A 15,652-nucleotide genomic window follows, 5' to 3' on the forward strand; every position below is an offset into this window, starting at 1 on the left:
TTTTTGCTGACGGGTTTTTTTGTCAATTTCCGCAGGTTATTCCTCGCCGCGAGCTATAGTCCTTTTAATTTGTTGCATCACGGCGCATGCTATGCATATTGCATGGCCACAGAACCGCGCAACAAGGTTGCGTCGGAATAACCCGCAATTTTATCACGTAGAACTTTGCGCTCAAGGTAAAACAATTCAGCGTTTCCCGATTATCGACAAGGAAAATTTCGTGTCCTAAAAGATACATATGTTCTGCTAATCGACAAGGAAAATTTCGTGTCCTAAAAAATACATATGTTCTGCTAATCGCATTTTTATTTATCTATATATTTAAAACTTTTTAAAATAATATTTTAGGAATTTTGGAGGAGGATTTTAGAAATATTGAATGAAGGAGATGCGCTGTTTCATTTTTTTACGGTCGCTCTAATTCGTATAACATAATCGGGAATTAATATATATCGTCCCTCGTCAACCGTAACAAGCATTTCCATTCATCTTTGACAAGACGAGAACGCAGTGTCTGGCGAAATGACATATGTCGGCGCATATCGGTATTTTTGCAAAAAATGATGATATGCACAGTAAGAAGTGCTGTGGTTTAACGTGCTGTGTTTTAACATGCAAAACTCGAGACCATAAAAGATCCATATATTTGCGAATTCATAAATAGAAATTCGTAATATTAGTGTTTTGCTGACTACCGCGAAAAGATAAAATACGTTTTTATTGATAAGAGATAAGGAACGCTGTGTGTGGCACAATGTAGAAGACCTGAGATACATTTAATGTTTCATTCCAGAATCGCATGTACTGTGCGCGACACGTGTATTACATATGTAAATGCATGAACGGTATCACTGAATATTTTTCCAATCGCGCTTATGTCAATCGAATCTATTTATGACTGTTACTGTTGTACGGATCACGATAACGTTACATGACACATCGGCGTGCTCGGCATTAATTATTGAGAAGAGAAACCGAACTATATGGGAATCGGCTGGATGGGAACCGGCAAGGAGAGTATCATTATGGCTACTTGCATAGATTTATGAGGAAGACTGTACGATGGCCTCAACGTCTGAGGGCATTATACTCGAGGCGATGAGAAAATCTAGCGTGTAACGTAGCGTCGCATATGCGACCGGGAAGCATTTTTAACTGCTGCTCAGCCTTAAGCACATGCTCGTATGCAGTCCGGTTGACTCCTCTTGTCGGCGAGAATCAATTACGATATGGAAATCGTCACGTACGACATGAGAGAAAGCACTCCAGTTCTCTTTATTACCATCGACGCTTTGCATAAGATTCGACAGTGGCCACATGTCCCGTGTTTGGTATGACGCAATTAAAATCCACGAATGCTTTTAGCTCGATTGACTTGAAGTAGCTCGATTAATCAGATGATTATTAAAGGGCAAATGATTATTAAAGAGACTCTGAAGTTTGTCAAATTAAAAGAAATTATTAGGATTATTAAAGCAAGAAAAGATATAGAATTCTCTGCGAATCAAGAAAGCTAGGTGGCCCTGCGATTATTAAAGCTGTCTAGTGATGCTCACGTCGCAATAAATCCAGACCGACCTATGTTAAATAGGTCCTCAAGGTCTCAATGAGTAACAATTGCGTGATCGTGAGCTCTTTCCGTGAGTCGCGACGAATCTTTGCTCCAGAATTCGCTGATACCTCTTAGCTCTTAGCACATCGACTTATCGTGACGCAAATCTTAATGCGAGATCACAGTATAATCATAATCGAATGATGATACGGATCGTTAAACTCCGACATAAGTATCTTGGCATTTACATTGCGGCAAACGGAGCAGAAAAATCAGCGCCCGAGAAGAGCACGCATCGGCCAATTAGGAAATTGATGAGCATCAATGAACTAACGATGTTTCGTAGACGTGTAATTGCCAGAATTGCCAGGACTCTCTTGCGATGGGCGGTTTCACGATCACGGGCTTTTAATCGGATGACCGTGTCGTAGCATTTTCAAATGGGACGACGCTTTGGGCGGACAGGCATCCGCTGTTTGTCCGTCACTTCCGGATATGTCCAGAGGGGTTTCGCAGTTGTGGCGATTGACGCGACAGACGTCGCCAAAACACTTTCTATTAACACGATTCTAGTTACACATAAACGTAATAAATTGATTCTAATTATTTTCAATTACGAACAAAAAATAAAATATTAATCTTTTTTGCAGCAAATTTGCTTAAGCAAATATTTCGGATTATGCGATCACGCAAGAAGTTAATCTAGAAGACTAATTCATGATAACATTGTGACGGGAGGATCTTTATGCAATCTCAATTTGCACGATAGACGCTAATCTGATAGTGCGATCAGTTCTCTATGTTGCTTATGTTTGGCTGAAACGAATACTTTGGGCTAGTCATTACATTCGCGAATTAATGGCCTGTAACCAGGCGACGCAATGTACAGTGTTAACGCGCGAATATCTAGCAAAGTTACGTGAATATTTAACGTTACGCGAGTAGGAGGCCAAGGTTCTGCTCATTACCCACGTCCCGCTTCGGGCCCTAATGCTGGTCATTATCGTAACATGCGTCATATATTTGCGGACCCCAGTCCGTTTCACGCACATTCTTTCGAGAATGAAACACTGCGATCTTTATTTGATTTAATAATTTGATGGACCCTATCGTTAACTTAATCATTTCTCCGACATAAATGGATCACCCGCTTACGCCAGCCAGACCCTAAAGTACGAAAATGAAATATTATTATAACGGAATTATCTTTAGTTTTTAACTATCCGCTAAAAAAGATCCGAAGCAGGATCGTATTCGACGATATCGTACTACTATAAATAGAGTGATTGAAACATATGCATCAGCAACCGCGTATTGATTTTTAGATTCTGCTTGCTCAATATAATTTCGAGAAAATGGAATACCTGTTGCCAGAAAGCGATGGAATCTCGCGGCGATTCAACATCAATTAATTTCACGCGAGCTAGCTCCGATGAACTCGTAATACTCCTGAGGGTATCGCGCGATGCATGCGATGGGTATTGCTTGATCCTCGACGCACACGTCTCTACCAAGCCACCGATAAACATCCGACCTCGAGGAGGTGTGGCGAAAAAGTTGAGCCAACTCGCGCGGATTACGCTTCGCTCGCAGCGCGCGGTATCGACCAAACTCTTGACGAAACATCGCAACGACCTGCCGCAAATTGCAAAACGTCGGCATGTAGCCGAGGTCCCATTAGCAGGACCGCCTCTTTCTCTTGGCACTCTTTCGCACGTGCGGTTCAGCGACCGGCTCCTCTCTCGTCGCGAAAAAATGCGCTCTCGAGTGCGGCTTCGGCGACGGGCATTCAGCTATTCAGCATCGGCGATCATCCCGCCGAGCGAGGAAGGGCCTACTTTCCGACTAAAGCCCCATCGTCGAGAGAACTCGGCCAAGTGATGCTCTAGTTAATAGTGTCGATACCTGGCTTCGATGATGCACGGCACTTAGCACGAAGTTATAACTCCAATCATTTTTATGCGTATCATAACGGGAAGCACTCGGCGGGTACCTCGATTGCTTCATCTAAATTGCAGATTTATGAAGATGCGAGACGCGTGTTTCGAAAGCCTGAACTCATGAAAAGCGTTTTTTTTATTTACATGCGTACGCAATTACGTAATTTATATGATACCTGTCCGCCACACTCGCAATGCGGGTTGGCAGAAACACGAATACTATTCGTGAAAGGTGAATTATATTCGCGGTACAAAAAAATGGGAAGGGCGTGGAGAGCTCGGTTGCATGCTCGCCAAACTTCTGCGGATGTAACGGCTGCACCTGTAACAAATAATAATTGAGACTGCGCAAAATATGCAATTCACTGCTATGTATACATCAAGGATGCTCAGGCCAAACAGGTATTTCTCTACCTGTATAAATGCACGAAGCGATAACAGTTCGAACGCACGCGCTTACGTCAGCTTTAAAATTATATCTCGCGACATAATCGCCGGAATCGTTCGCGCAGATAAACGAGCAATAGAGCAGCACTTCGCATTCGCACGCCGACCAATCTATCAGTGAGTGCGTTACGAGGCAGTCCACTTATCTCGAGAAAAATTGTAACCGCCTTCGCCAAGCTAATATTTACCCGCGACACGGAGTAGTATACGGGTACGATAAAAATAATATCTCCTGTGTAATCCATTTATATGCTCAGGCTTATCCAAGAAAAAAGAGCCAACATCGCGCAGCCGATCTTGCCGCTAATGAAACGGTTGATAAAAATGTGCGGCAGTAGTAAATCAACCGATTATAGAAAAACAATTAAAAATTTTACAAGAAGAAAGAATAAAATGGATAATGGAGTTTTTGCTTGAAGACGGAGATTCTATATTGTCACGCAATGTTTATATAACGTTTATATTTGAAAGGAAAGAGACGTGTAGAAGCAGAATAATATCGCATCAAGTAGATGTGACGTCATTTAGACTAACTTCGGTCATGATAATCGATGATGTCACATCTCGTGAGCGAGACTTGTAAGTGGTTGGGAACACGACGTTATGGTTATTTGGGTTTCAACGGGTACATGATTACATAATGGTTTCATATTTAATATTCATAATCTGCTCCGTGGAAACAAGGAAGTCATAAAAAAGGCGATCGAACTGCATGTTTTGCCAGAGACTATACATTTATACGCCGCGAGAGGAATTATTTATATAGAATATACGCACACATCAATCAGGATTTTGTTCAATATTAACATCAACGTCAAATACGTATAAAATAATTAATTGCTATTTATAAAAATTCAAACAAGTCTATTCAAAATCTACAAAATTCTCTTTTAAAAGCGTTTTAATATTTTTATTTATTTCGATTGAGTAAATGTTGCATTATATGTACGTAATTTTTTGGTACTTAACGTAGATGTCTTCTTATAGAATTACAAACAGATATATAATAATCTTTATCGATATATCTTTTTAAACATTTATGATGTAATTAACGTATGTATTTGATGAAGAAAACAGAGAGATCAATCTCACATAAATTTGGCGAAACATATTTGCCCGATTGTGGATAGTGATCGTTTTAGAACACCATTGGAGAGTAATCTTATCTTCCTCAAGTACAAACTTTCTAGGAACTTGAGACAAACGCGTAGAAGCTCAGGAAGGCAAACTTTCCTTGCATTGAAAGTGCAGCACGCTGGCGTCAATATGCCCTTCCGTAACGCACGCGGTGAGGGTAAACCAGGAAAGGGAGCGCGTAGTGTCATACAAAAGCTGGGTAAAGGGCGAGGGTAGGAACCCTAGGAGGGGTTTGCTGGAATAGTAGACGCGGGGAATCGATAATAAAACGGCGCGACGACGGCGCAGCATCCGTGCCTCGGCGGAGCCGGTTTGTATCGGACGTGCATTTAACGTCTGCTAGATTGCGCCCTTTTAAAGAGCGGAGAGAGTGCATACGCAGAATTTCAAGCATCAAGATTCGCTGACGTATCGATGACAGAACCTTTCAAATTGAGCTTTTAAGAACCACTTACGCGTATAATTACAGAATTGCTACTCAGTCGCAAAAAGTCAAAACCAAGAAAACAGATTAGATAAAATGTGTGATAAATAATGTATAACATTTAAAGCTGATGAGATCCTTGTTTCGTGTGCAGTGTTTATGATCACCTGAGATATGCCTGAAAAACAGTGTAATTTTTATAATCATTATAAATCTCCTGAAGAAAAGAACGAACGATTATTTCACTTATATAAACGGAAAACAGAAATCATTAACGGACACAACGGACACAAGAAATCATTAATTGTCCTGTGCGATTGTCAAACGGCTCAACGTTATACGTAATGTGTTTAATGAGTGGACGTATTGAGGTAGACAGTGAACGTCTTTAATTTACTCGAAACGATCGGTGGGCACACCCGCGGCAATCGTCATTATTGTACGTCTTGATGCCGAGGCGTGACCGATTGTCTGTGTGGGATTGCCATTGCGCGATATTGCCTTGCCGATAATTTTACGACAAGCGGCTAATGGACCAGATCGTCCCGATCGCCTAATTGTTCGTGCTTTATTGGCGCAACCGACGATCGCGAGTTGCTGACGATGTTAAAAAATTCTCGCCTTAATTAATGATCGTTATTATCCTTGATCAGTACATGTTTTTGTGCAAACGTTAAATGAGCGTGTACACTTGCCTTTAATAAGAACATGACGAAATTGCAACGGGGCTATTTCAGTCCGTCTTTCTTTCATGAAATACTTCGATCGATATTTATATAGAATGTTAATAAAACAATTTAAATAAAACAATTATAATAAAACGATTAAAAAAATAAAAGACGTATTGATTACTTATTATAGTAACGAGTAATAAATATAAGTAATAATAACATTATAAAATTGCAATTATTTATGAATTTGAACAATATAATATTTGAATCAAAATTATTTATTGTTAATGTGAACACAAGTTGAATCCAAATTATCTTTGCAATTAAGTAAGCCAATTTTCGTGCAACAGCAACCGACCTGTGTGAATAATTTAAATGTGGACAGAAAGAGAAAGAGGAAAGAAATGTATGCGTGCATACCTGCATGCATGCGTGCGTGCATGCGTGCGCGTGTGTGATTGCATTACGTTTCAACGCAATACTATCGAATCCAACAGCTTTAAACAGGTACCTACCGGTCTACCGGTCCACGCTAAGAATAGCAACGTGTCACCTTTTCGTTATCCACTAATTCCCAACATGCAATGTAAATATAGTGTCCTGTTTGCTCACCATACGATTCGTCGTCTACTTTACGTTTCTCTCTGAAAGGCAACTATTTTTACTGCTGTTAGTCTGAGATTACTATTATTATTACAAAGTATTCAGTCAAAATGGGAAGTCCAAAGGCAGTTTTTAAAATGCAGATAACTATAAGATTTTTTGAATATGTACATTTCTGACACATATTTTATAAGATCAAACATATCTTACATTGTTTCACTAGATACATATGCAAAATAATATTTATAATCACAATGTTAATATTATATAATATTAATATAATTTAATTTAATACAATATGTTATAAAAAATAATATTATATTATTATATAATATATAAAATTATAAAATATAATGTAATTAAAATAAAAGATATATATATTCTATTTATAATATTAAATTATATATATAATATGTAAATATTTTAATATAAAATAATATCAAGCTTATATAATAATTTAGGCAAAGACTAAACTTGAAAAATATGCAACAGTTATAAATGTGTAAACATTCCGAGAGCAAAAAAATACGAGATTGAAATGATCGGTGAATGTTAACGCAATGTAAACGCGATTAACATCCAACTATCACTTAAGATTTTTATCATCTATTTACAACACAAGTGTAATATCAGTGTTACATGCTAGAAGTTTTCACACGAAAGGAAACACCTACAACCTCGAGTTCCTCTTGAGAACGATTATAAAATTGTCACATGTTAAGAATATAAAAAGAACAGGGTCACAAAGATCATTTCGGTGGAAATAATCTCAGCGACTTTTTACTGGAGGACAATTGAATAATCAGCTTATAATTTTTATCAAATGTGAACTTAATTATTTCATAGAAGAAGAGGTAAAAGTGCAAAATAATAATAATTATTAATAAGTAAATGCGATAAAACTATTAAAATAACAGAGGAGCTGATTTACTTCTTTTATAAATCGCAAAGAAATAATGATTACGCAGTGCTCACATCTAATGATTCAGTAAGGGAAACCTGAACATGACTATATTTTGCAGTCTATCTTAGCTTGACACATAATAAATATTAATGAAGAGCTTTGTGGCAGCGCACAGTGCTTGCAAGGGTAAGAGACAGGCGAGACTATCGATCCTCATCGATATGAGAGACTGTCCACTATACGCTTCAAGAGGGGACCTTGCAGGGCTTCTGTCGAGGATTAGCGCTCTTCCAGTGAGCACAAGGCTGCTCAGAACTTATATACGAACGAGAAAACCTTTTCTTCCTTTATTCTCATCTTTTGAAGCAAGTTACGCTGCTGGTTGCGCGCGATTCGTCGAAGCTTTGTACGAGGAAATCGTGAGGTAGCTGCAAAAGAAAATTCTTGTGACACTAAAACAACATAGATAGAAGCAGAAAACCATTTACTATAAACCAAATCACTAATTACATTACTACGAAATGTTTAAGATATAATAATATGTGGGAAAAACGTTTGTAAAAGTCGTAGTAGGTTTTATCAAATATGTAATATATCTACAAATCTCTTGAGAAAACAAAAAAACGATATTACCGATAAATAAATTTGCAAATATTATATTTTGGTACACTTCTTAATTTTTAAATATATTTTAAATATAATTTTAAATATACTTTTTGTATATAATTTCTGTAGAGCTATATTTCCATGAAAATATCCAAACATTCCGTATAGTCTAATCATTAGACTCTAATGCATCAGGTAACTAATCACGCATCTATCGAGTGCGAAAGCTCAATGATAAGGGAGAGCTTTACACTCTGTCGGTATCATGCTACTTTTTGCTCGGCTGATATGTGTTTTAAACATTTGAGCTTGCCGCACAAGCCGAGCTTTTCTACTGAAGAATAGTCAGAAATTTCTCTGTTAATCTAATCTTCCTCAACCGCTTACTTTACTAAAGCAAATACCATATGTAGATTTAGTCATTCCTAGAGAATTAATAACAGAAGAGAACGTTACAAAATTAATATCATAAACTATGATAACTATAATATCATAAACTACATGAATATTAATTAATAATCAAACTTGTGCATTCAACTCTCATGGCAAAATACGTTTAGATTCAAGAATTTTATAATCTCCATCAAATCTAGAAAATTCCAAATATATTTACATGCAAAAGAGGCTACACTTTGCTCAAAATGATGTTACTTCAAAAAGCAGAAAATAATGGGAAAATTATCCTAATAATTGTGTTTAATTAGAATAATTATTAAATTTCAATCATTAATGACACGCTTTTTATTTACGTTTGACTGCATTCTACATTCGTTTACATTCGTTTGCCGTCACTAATTGCAAACGATCGATCCTGCGTGACAAAATAGTGCAAAACCAACAGCGGAAATTCCAAGCAATCGTTCATCCTGACTGTCATGCAACCGAAGAGCTAAATTGTCTACATGGCAAAACTTTCGTTTCTTGGTGTATCGCCGGCAGGCACGAATTTGTCATAACCGTCGACCCCATAAAACATTTCAAAATGCGTATATCTGAAGTACATTCGCATCAAGCTGTTGTACAAAGTTAGAACGCAGAATCTTTATTCCGCACCCATTTTGAAAAAATCACTTGTTTATTGTGGGAAGTTAATATTTAATTGGTCGATTAGCTCATTATTCGAGATCTATCATTCGAGAACTATCATTCTTTAACAGCTGACAGCAGTTAACGCCACTTGGAAAGGTCGCATATATCGCGCGTTATCGTACACGAAGCAACGTAATAGAAAAGTTTTGAAGTTTCGATCAATAGATCACTATAACTATACGTTGCAACATTCACGTATGCATCATGGATAAGTGATTTTCTTTGTACCTACCGTTTTTACTATTATCGTGCCCTCGGCATCGATTTTCCTGCGGCATTAACTGCACACTAATTTCGCGGACTTGACAGCCGTCAAATTTTATATCCATGCGGTTCGGCAATTTTGTTGCGAGGTCGTGGGCGATTTGTAAGCACTGCCGTCCGTTTTGCACGCCGTTCTCGTTCCCGTTATCGTCTACCATCTGCCGACCCTGATAATAAACGGCAAAAATTCTTCTTCCAGGTAAGGCCAACGAGGTCACCCCTCGAGTTCCTTGAGGGCGTACATCATCGCGCTCGCATCGAAGCAAAGTCTCCTAGTCTGTTTCGAGAAACGGATAAACACATCTCGGCGGAGAGAGGAAGTGCGATCGATTTCTCGCCGACGTTCCGCCGACGAGATGCGGCGACTCCAAGACGCGACTGCACTCGCAAGTTCGTTCGGCGATAGCATCGTGGCCGAAGTGGATGCAGCGTGAACTGCTAGGCCGGATGAATGGCTGGGCTGTTTTCGGAGCGGAGAAGAGTTCGGCCTCCATGCGAGCGAATACCGACCTATCGCGCGATAATGCTCAGACGAGGTAAACCGGCGCGATGAAGGATCGACTCAGGGATATTGCGCCAACATCATCTCGCGAATGTCAAAAGGCTTCAAGTACCGTTAACTGTACCGTTAACCGTTGACGATCAAAGAGGCCCATTCGCGATGTTTTAGTATATTGCAATTGCATTTGAAATATCTGTTTGAAGAATTGCGAAGATATAATAATTTAATAATATATAAGAAATTCGCCACAGTTATCTTAGTTACGTTTTTAATCGTACAAAATTGTATTATATTGAAATATTCTTGCAAAGTCTTATATGGAAACGAGAAATCTTATGCAACAAAACAGTTATCGAATCAAATCAGTCAGATTTGACACGAATCTGGATTTTGAAATGGTACGCGCGATTTTGCATTTGAGAAAACGTTATTATTATATTGAATAAGATATTATTTTTCTCTCCTTTTTATCGAAATTTATAATACAGGATTTTATTTTCTCTTACATATTTATTATTTATTTCTTCATGAGGAGTAAATCTTGTTACCACAGATGCAATATACATCGTGACCGCTTGCTTTACGATGTTATCCCATGTTATTGGCAATTTATCGCTGATAAAATCCAATTGCGAAAATTGGTCGTATCAAGTAGATATGGAATGATATTGGATGCCAAGAGCATTCATTGGAATAACACGCGAAGACGCGTGATTTTTCAGTTGCTTACTCCACTCTGTGCGAGCTCCTCCCATCTCGACGAGTGTACGAAGCAACCGTGCCCCACACATTAGCGTAATAACATAGAAATTGAAATGGCTGCGCGTACGAGGGTGCGTCTCCGACTCTTTATTCACGCCAGCAAGCATTACTAGATGTATATTACTAGCTGTGCAGGTGATAAACGGCACACCGAGGCCGATGAAAACGCTCGGCGGTAATTGAGACTTCGAAGCACTCTGCGGAAACTCTGAAAAATGACCGAGAAATTCTTCGCATCAACGTGGCATCTAAGCACCTAAGTGGTAAAGCGCCAGACATCCACGAGTTAAGTCCACTTGATCACGGCAATTTTATTCCAAATCTTCTATACACCGAGTAATTAGGGAGACTCGAGTATGGAAAACTGGGCTTCGTCTTTCGGAAGAGACGCTTAAGCTGTTGATTCACACACGGCCGCTATGTTAACTTCTCCAATAATCGGGAAATGATGAAACGAAGACATCGAACCTATAAGCATATTTCTTGGCCGTGTTCTGGTCTTCCTTCATCGTATGGTGAAACTTTTTTCACGACTTGGTCCGTCATGCTTGCATGACATGGCGGATCAAGTCACAAGGAAAGTTTCGTCGACTGGCATAATAATTTTTGAAGGCTAGCGAATCGTCCCGGCTTCTATTTTTTTTAAGGGATTCTCGGTGTGTAGCTACTCGGTTTTATAATCGATCTACCAAATCGCAAAACAATAAGTTCGTCATCCCTCTGGAATTGCAGCTTGCTTGCCTGTTAATCAAGCACAATAGTGTCAGTAATAGAAGCTGTGAATGACACCGAGAGCCTGACTAGTAATGTCAAAATCCCAAATTTGATCCCCGTTGGGGCTTTTTCCTAAATCACTAATGGATTTTTTCTCTTCAAAAAGAATGATCTTGTCAGCTTCGACTGCTTCAGAATTCTTCATCTATATTTTTCTATTTTCACTTTACATGTGGCAAGTGCGAAACGTATGTCCACTTTCTTCGAAATACACCCCTACTTCTATCATGAACTAACGCACGAAGGAATTCTCGTACAAATTTCTGCTGAAACAAAAAACATGCAAAAGGAGCAAATAATCAGGTGGTTTACGTGGAAATGTAGCTTTCATTTGATTTGTAACCAACGGAGCAACGTCGTCGTTGGAACGCATCCTAATCGCCGGGAGATTTGGCTGGCACGAGCATTGCTCTATCGAGTACAGCCGCGAGCAGGCCGCGGTGAACGTCCTCAGCAATGAACAGAACGTGGAAAGGCATAATTATGACGGAAAATGCGCTTCTGAGACTTAAGACGCGTCCTGCACGACTCTCTCGTATATGCAATGCCGTTGCATGTACGAGCATCTTTGCGCATGTCCTTGCATAAAAATGCGAGAAAAGATGCCTGCAAAAAATTTTATAAAACGGCATCTGCTGAGTTTTTGGGTACATCTTAGACTCCTGAAGTTACATCGGGATAATCGGAAGCTCTCGTGCAATCCGGCCGCATCCCACAGTCCTGCGCACACGCAGGTCCCTCGAGAGGATCGCGTTGTTCTAGAAAACTGCGTAGACAACCCAGATCGCGACGGAAGGGAGCGGCGGAGGAGCGGGTGCAAGTACGTGTACATGATTTATCGATAGATTGTGCTTCTCGTGCGGGTCCGAGACTCGTATATAGTGAAGCAGCATTCGCGCTGTTACCGTGGAGCAGCAGTGCGCAAGGTAAGGCTGAGTCCAGCATTGGGCGTTGGAGCGCAGGAGCAGAGGCACGGCAGGACAAACGGACGGCAGCGACTCGTACGTGCCAAGCAACCGAACTAGCAACGTGCACCTCGCCGAAGAGGGTCTCCTTCGGAGTGTCGCGCGAACTTAGTGACTCACGAGTCGACGTAGGTCGCGGAGGCTCGACCGGAGCGTGATCGAGATCGTCGAGTCCAGGTAAGTCGGCTCTTTCCCGGCGGGACCAGGTCGCGACGTCGTCGACGAATACGAATATACCGTGAGGCCTGGCTGTTTCTCTCTTCATCATCGCGAAACTTTGTGTTACATGAACTACATTTCGTTCTCCGTCCGCGTTCCGGTACGTTCTGCTCTTATCGCGTGTCACGCAGAATCATCATCGGGATAAAGATCGCTTTCCGTCCGCGCGACGAGCAAGCTCCATCGCGCCGCTCCATCTCGTCCTTGCTTCTCTCGGAACACTCTAGACTCGGTTGTCTGCTCCGGTCCGCGCACGATACGTTCAAACTTTCGAAACACGACTAGAACAGTGATTGAAATTTTTTATCGGGTCTGATGCATTAAAAGATGCGCGTAGATGAACGATACGAATGAATACCTTGCTTGTGTCCGAAACTTGATCGTTCCTGGGTGTTTCAAAGTCTCACAAATAAATACGTATTAAAAGTGACGTAAGCTCGCCGTGTGCAAGGAGGAAATAGTCGCCTCCACCGGAGTAAGACGGGTCACTGTCGCCGTCGTGGTAATTATCGATGCCGCCGATCTGCCACACCGCAACGAGAAAAAATACTGCTTGTGCAACCCGTAGTCCCTGCTGGCCAGTAAATTGTTCTTAATCGGTCCGCTCTATACACGGATACAAATTAATAGTTCAATCACCCACCGTAGCGCAGTAATCATCGTAGACATGTTACGCACGTAGAGCGTTTAACGCATTAAAAGTGACTACACGCGTACAATGTGGACGTTGTCGTCGTCGAGAACGTCGGCTGATTAGCGTAAAGGCGCTCTCCTCTAAAGTATACCAATCTGTTTTTACGTATGCTAATCATGTAATTAGGAAAATTACGAACTTTAAAGCAATTTAGGACATGTAAATCTCCATGAGACATTTGTGTTGTCGATATATCTTTCTTTTGTACTCGTCGCTTAATTATGTATTCAGAACCACAATTGTGGAAATTGTGACGTAACAGCGCGACGGAAGTTTCCGGAAAATGAGAAAAGGGTGGAGACTCGACGGTCATGAAAGAATTCCTAAACTATGGCAATTCCAATCGATGGAAATGAAAGCTCACTTAATCTCATATATTCGCATGTAGCAATACCTTCCTTGACGTAATAATACTTCAAAATACTCGATGAAGTTCTCATACGAAACATGAATATTGTATAATAGCTACTAAAATGAAAATAATAATAATTAACGATTATATTTGATGAGGCATTTATAAATTGTAATATTTGTAATAATTTTAATAATTGTGAATTATAATAATTGTAATAATTTGATTGCATTGATTAAGAAACAATATTTATATCGACTTGTGTTTATAAAAATGGAGAACGATCGAGAGCTTGCGCGTCTGATAAAAAGACATTCTACGCGAAGAGCATAAAATACGTCCTATTTCCCTAAATAAGAGCCTGCGCGATAAAAGCGCCCTAAACTATTACAGAAACATCGCAGAAGGGCTGTACCAGGTGTGCCTACGAGAATATATTTTGCAAGCCGATCACATGATCGATTATCGAGCGTACCAGTCTCTCCGTTGGCACTCGAACCCTTTTCAATCCAACGCTTCTTTCGTGACCCAACCGGCACGCACGCGTCTCATTACTTTCGCCACTTCGAGATCGCTAATCTCATGGCCATCCTCGTTTCTTGTTTTCGATTGTCGAGTAAATTGTACGCTTTAATTACGCTGCAAGTCAGTCGGAAACGGATGCTCGGCTTTCCCAGGCGCGATTAGCCATAGAAGATTCCAATCGAATTGCGCTTATGCATTTATACACTTACTGTATTTATTTCCAGCGTCGAGGCGCTCTATCGTCGTTATTTATCTTGATTTATCGTCTGCCAATATCAATAAGACGCAATATCTAAAGCATGACAACTTCGTCGTGATGATTTTCGATGGAATTCCTTGAACTGAAATATTAATGCGCGCTCATCCCTATCTGCTACGCGAATCTTATTAGTAAAACGCTTGTAAGGCAGGTAAATGGGTTAACATCCAGGAAGCGTTGCCGCACTATCGACAAACCGATACATGTGACAATTGCATACCGCTTCTACCTCGCAGGTGACTCGAAGATGTTGCTGATAAACCAACATCGCCCACGATAAATCGTACCTGATGATACACCACCGCCGCCACCTTATCTGTCGTTACCCCTCGTGTATTATTTTGTTTTGTAGAGGTGTCAAATTGTAATGGCGCGTGCAGTGGATTTCGAAGCTTCCACACGGGCAAATATTATTTGATTTATGTGGTTTTTCTTCGTCAAAAGATATTCGTGTCTAATGACGTTAGCCCTTGTTTTGCAAGGTATTGCATAAACAAGTGTAGAAAGATCATTAATTAAGCCATTCCCGTGAGTGTGATTCAGCATAATAGCATAAAAGTACGACGCAAATCGCAAATATAACGCATAACTTATTATGCAAATGTCTCATGCTTTTGCCGTATTTTTGTCTCATTGTAAATTCCAACATTCCAAATTACATTCTGTTTCTACGTCCCTTTACAGGGATTTCATAATGCTACTGAACACTATTTATCACATCGATACATCGGACGTTCTGATAGGAATACGATAACGAAGTGACTTTTCCGAGTCGTTAGTAGCAATTAGAGCAATGAGCTCTGATGGCGTCGCGATGCACTGAAATCGAACTCGAAAGGAACAAGGTGGAAGTTGCATCATAGACTTCTCTTTCGTCGTCACACGAGGAAGCTTCGATAGAAAATTGCATCGCGTTACTTGCCATTCGATGACCTGAATGTAGGTCCCCCAGAATTACATGCG

The 15,652-nt window shown here is 40.2% G+C and overlaps 1 protein-coding gene across 1 annotated transcript in view; it reads left to right on the top strand.

Moving 5' to 3' along the window:
• LOC105284372 (microtubule-associated protein 4) overlaps positions 1-15,652 on the top strand; it is a 34,761-nt gene that overhangs the window by 1,041 nt on the left and 18,068 nt on the right. Inside the window, exon 2 of the mRNA XM_026971313.1 lies at positions 9,837-12,817. The gene's annotated coding sequence lies outside the window, so the exon portion shown is untranslated. The remainder of the gene's footprint in view (positions 1-9,836; positions 12,818-15,652) is intronic.

Source organism: Ooceraea biroi, chromosome 7, assembly GCF_003672135.1.
Source record: "Ooceraea biroi isolate clonal line C1 chromosome 7, Obir_v5.4, whole genome shotgun sequence".
Taxonomy (NCBI): domain Eukaryota; kingdom Metazoa; phylum Arthropoda; class Insecta; order Hymenoptera; family Formicidae; genus Ooceraea; species Ooceraea biroi.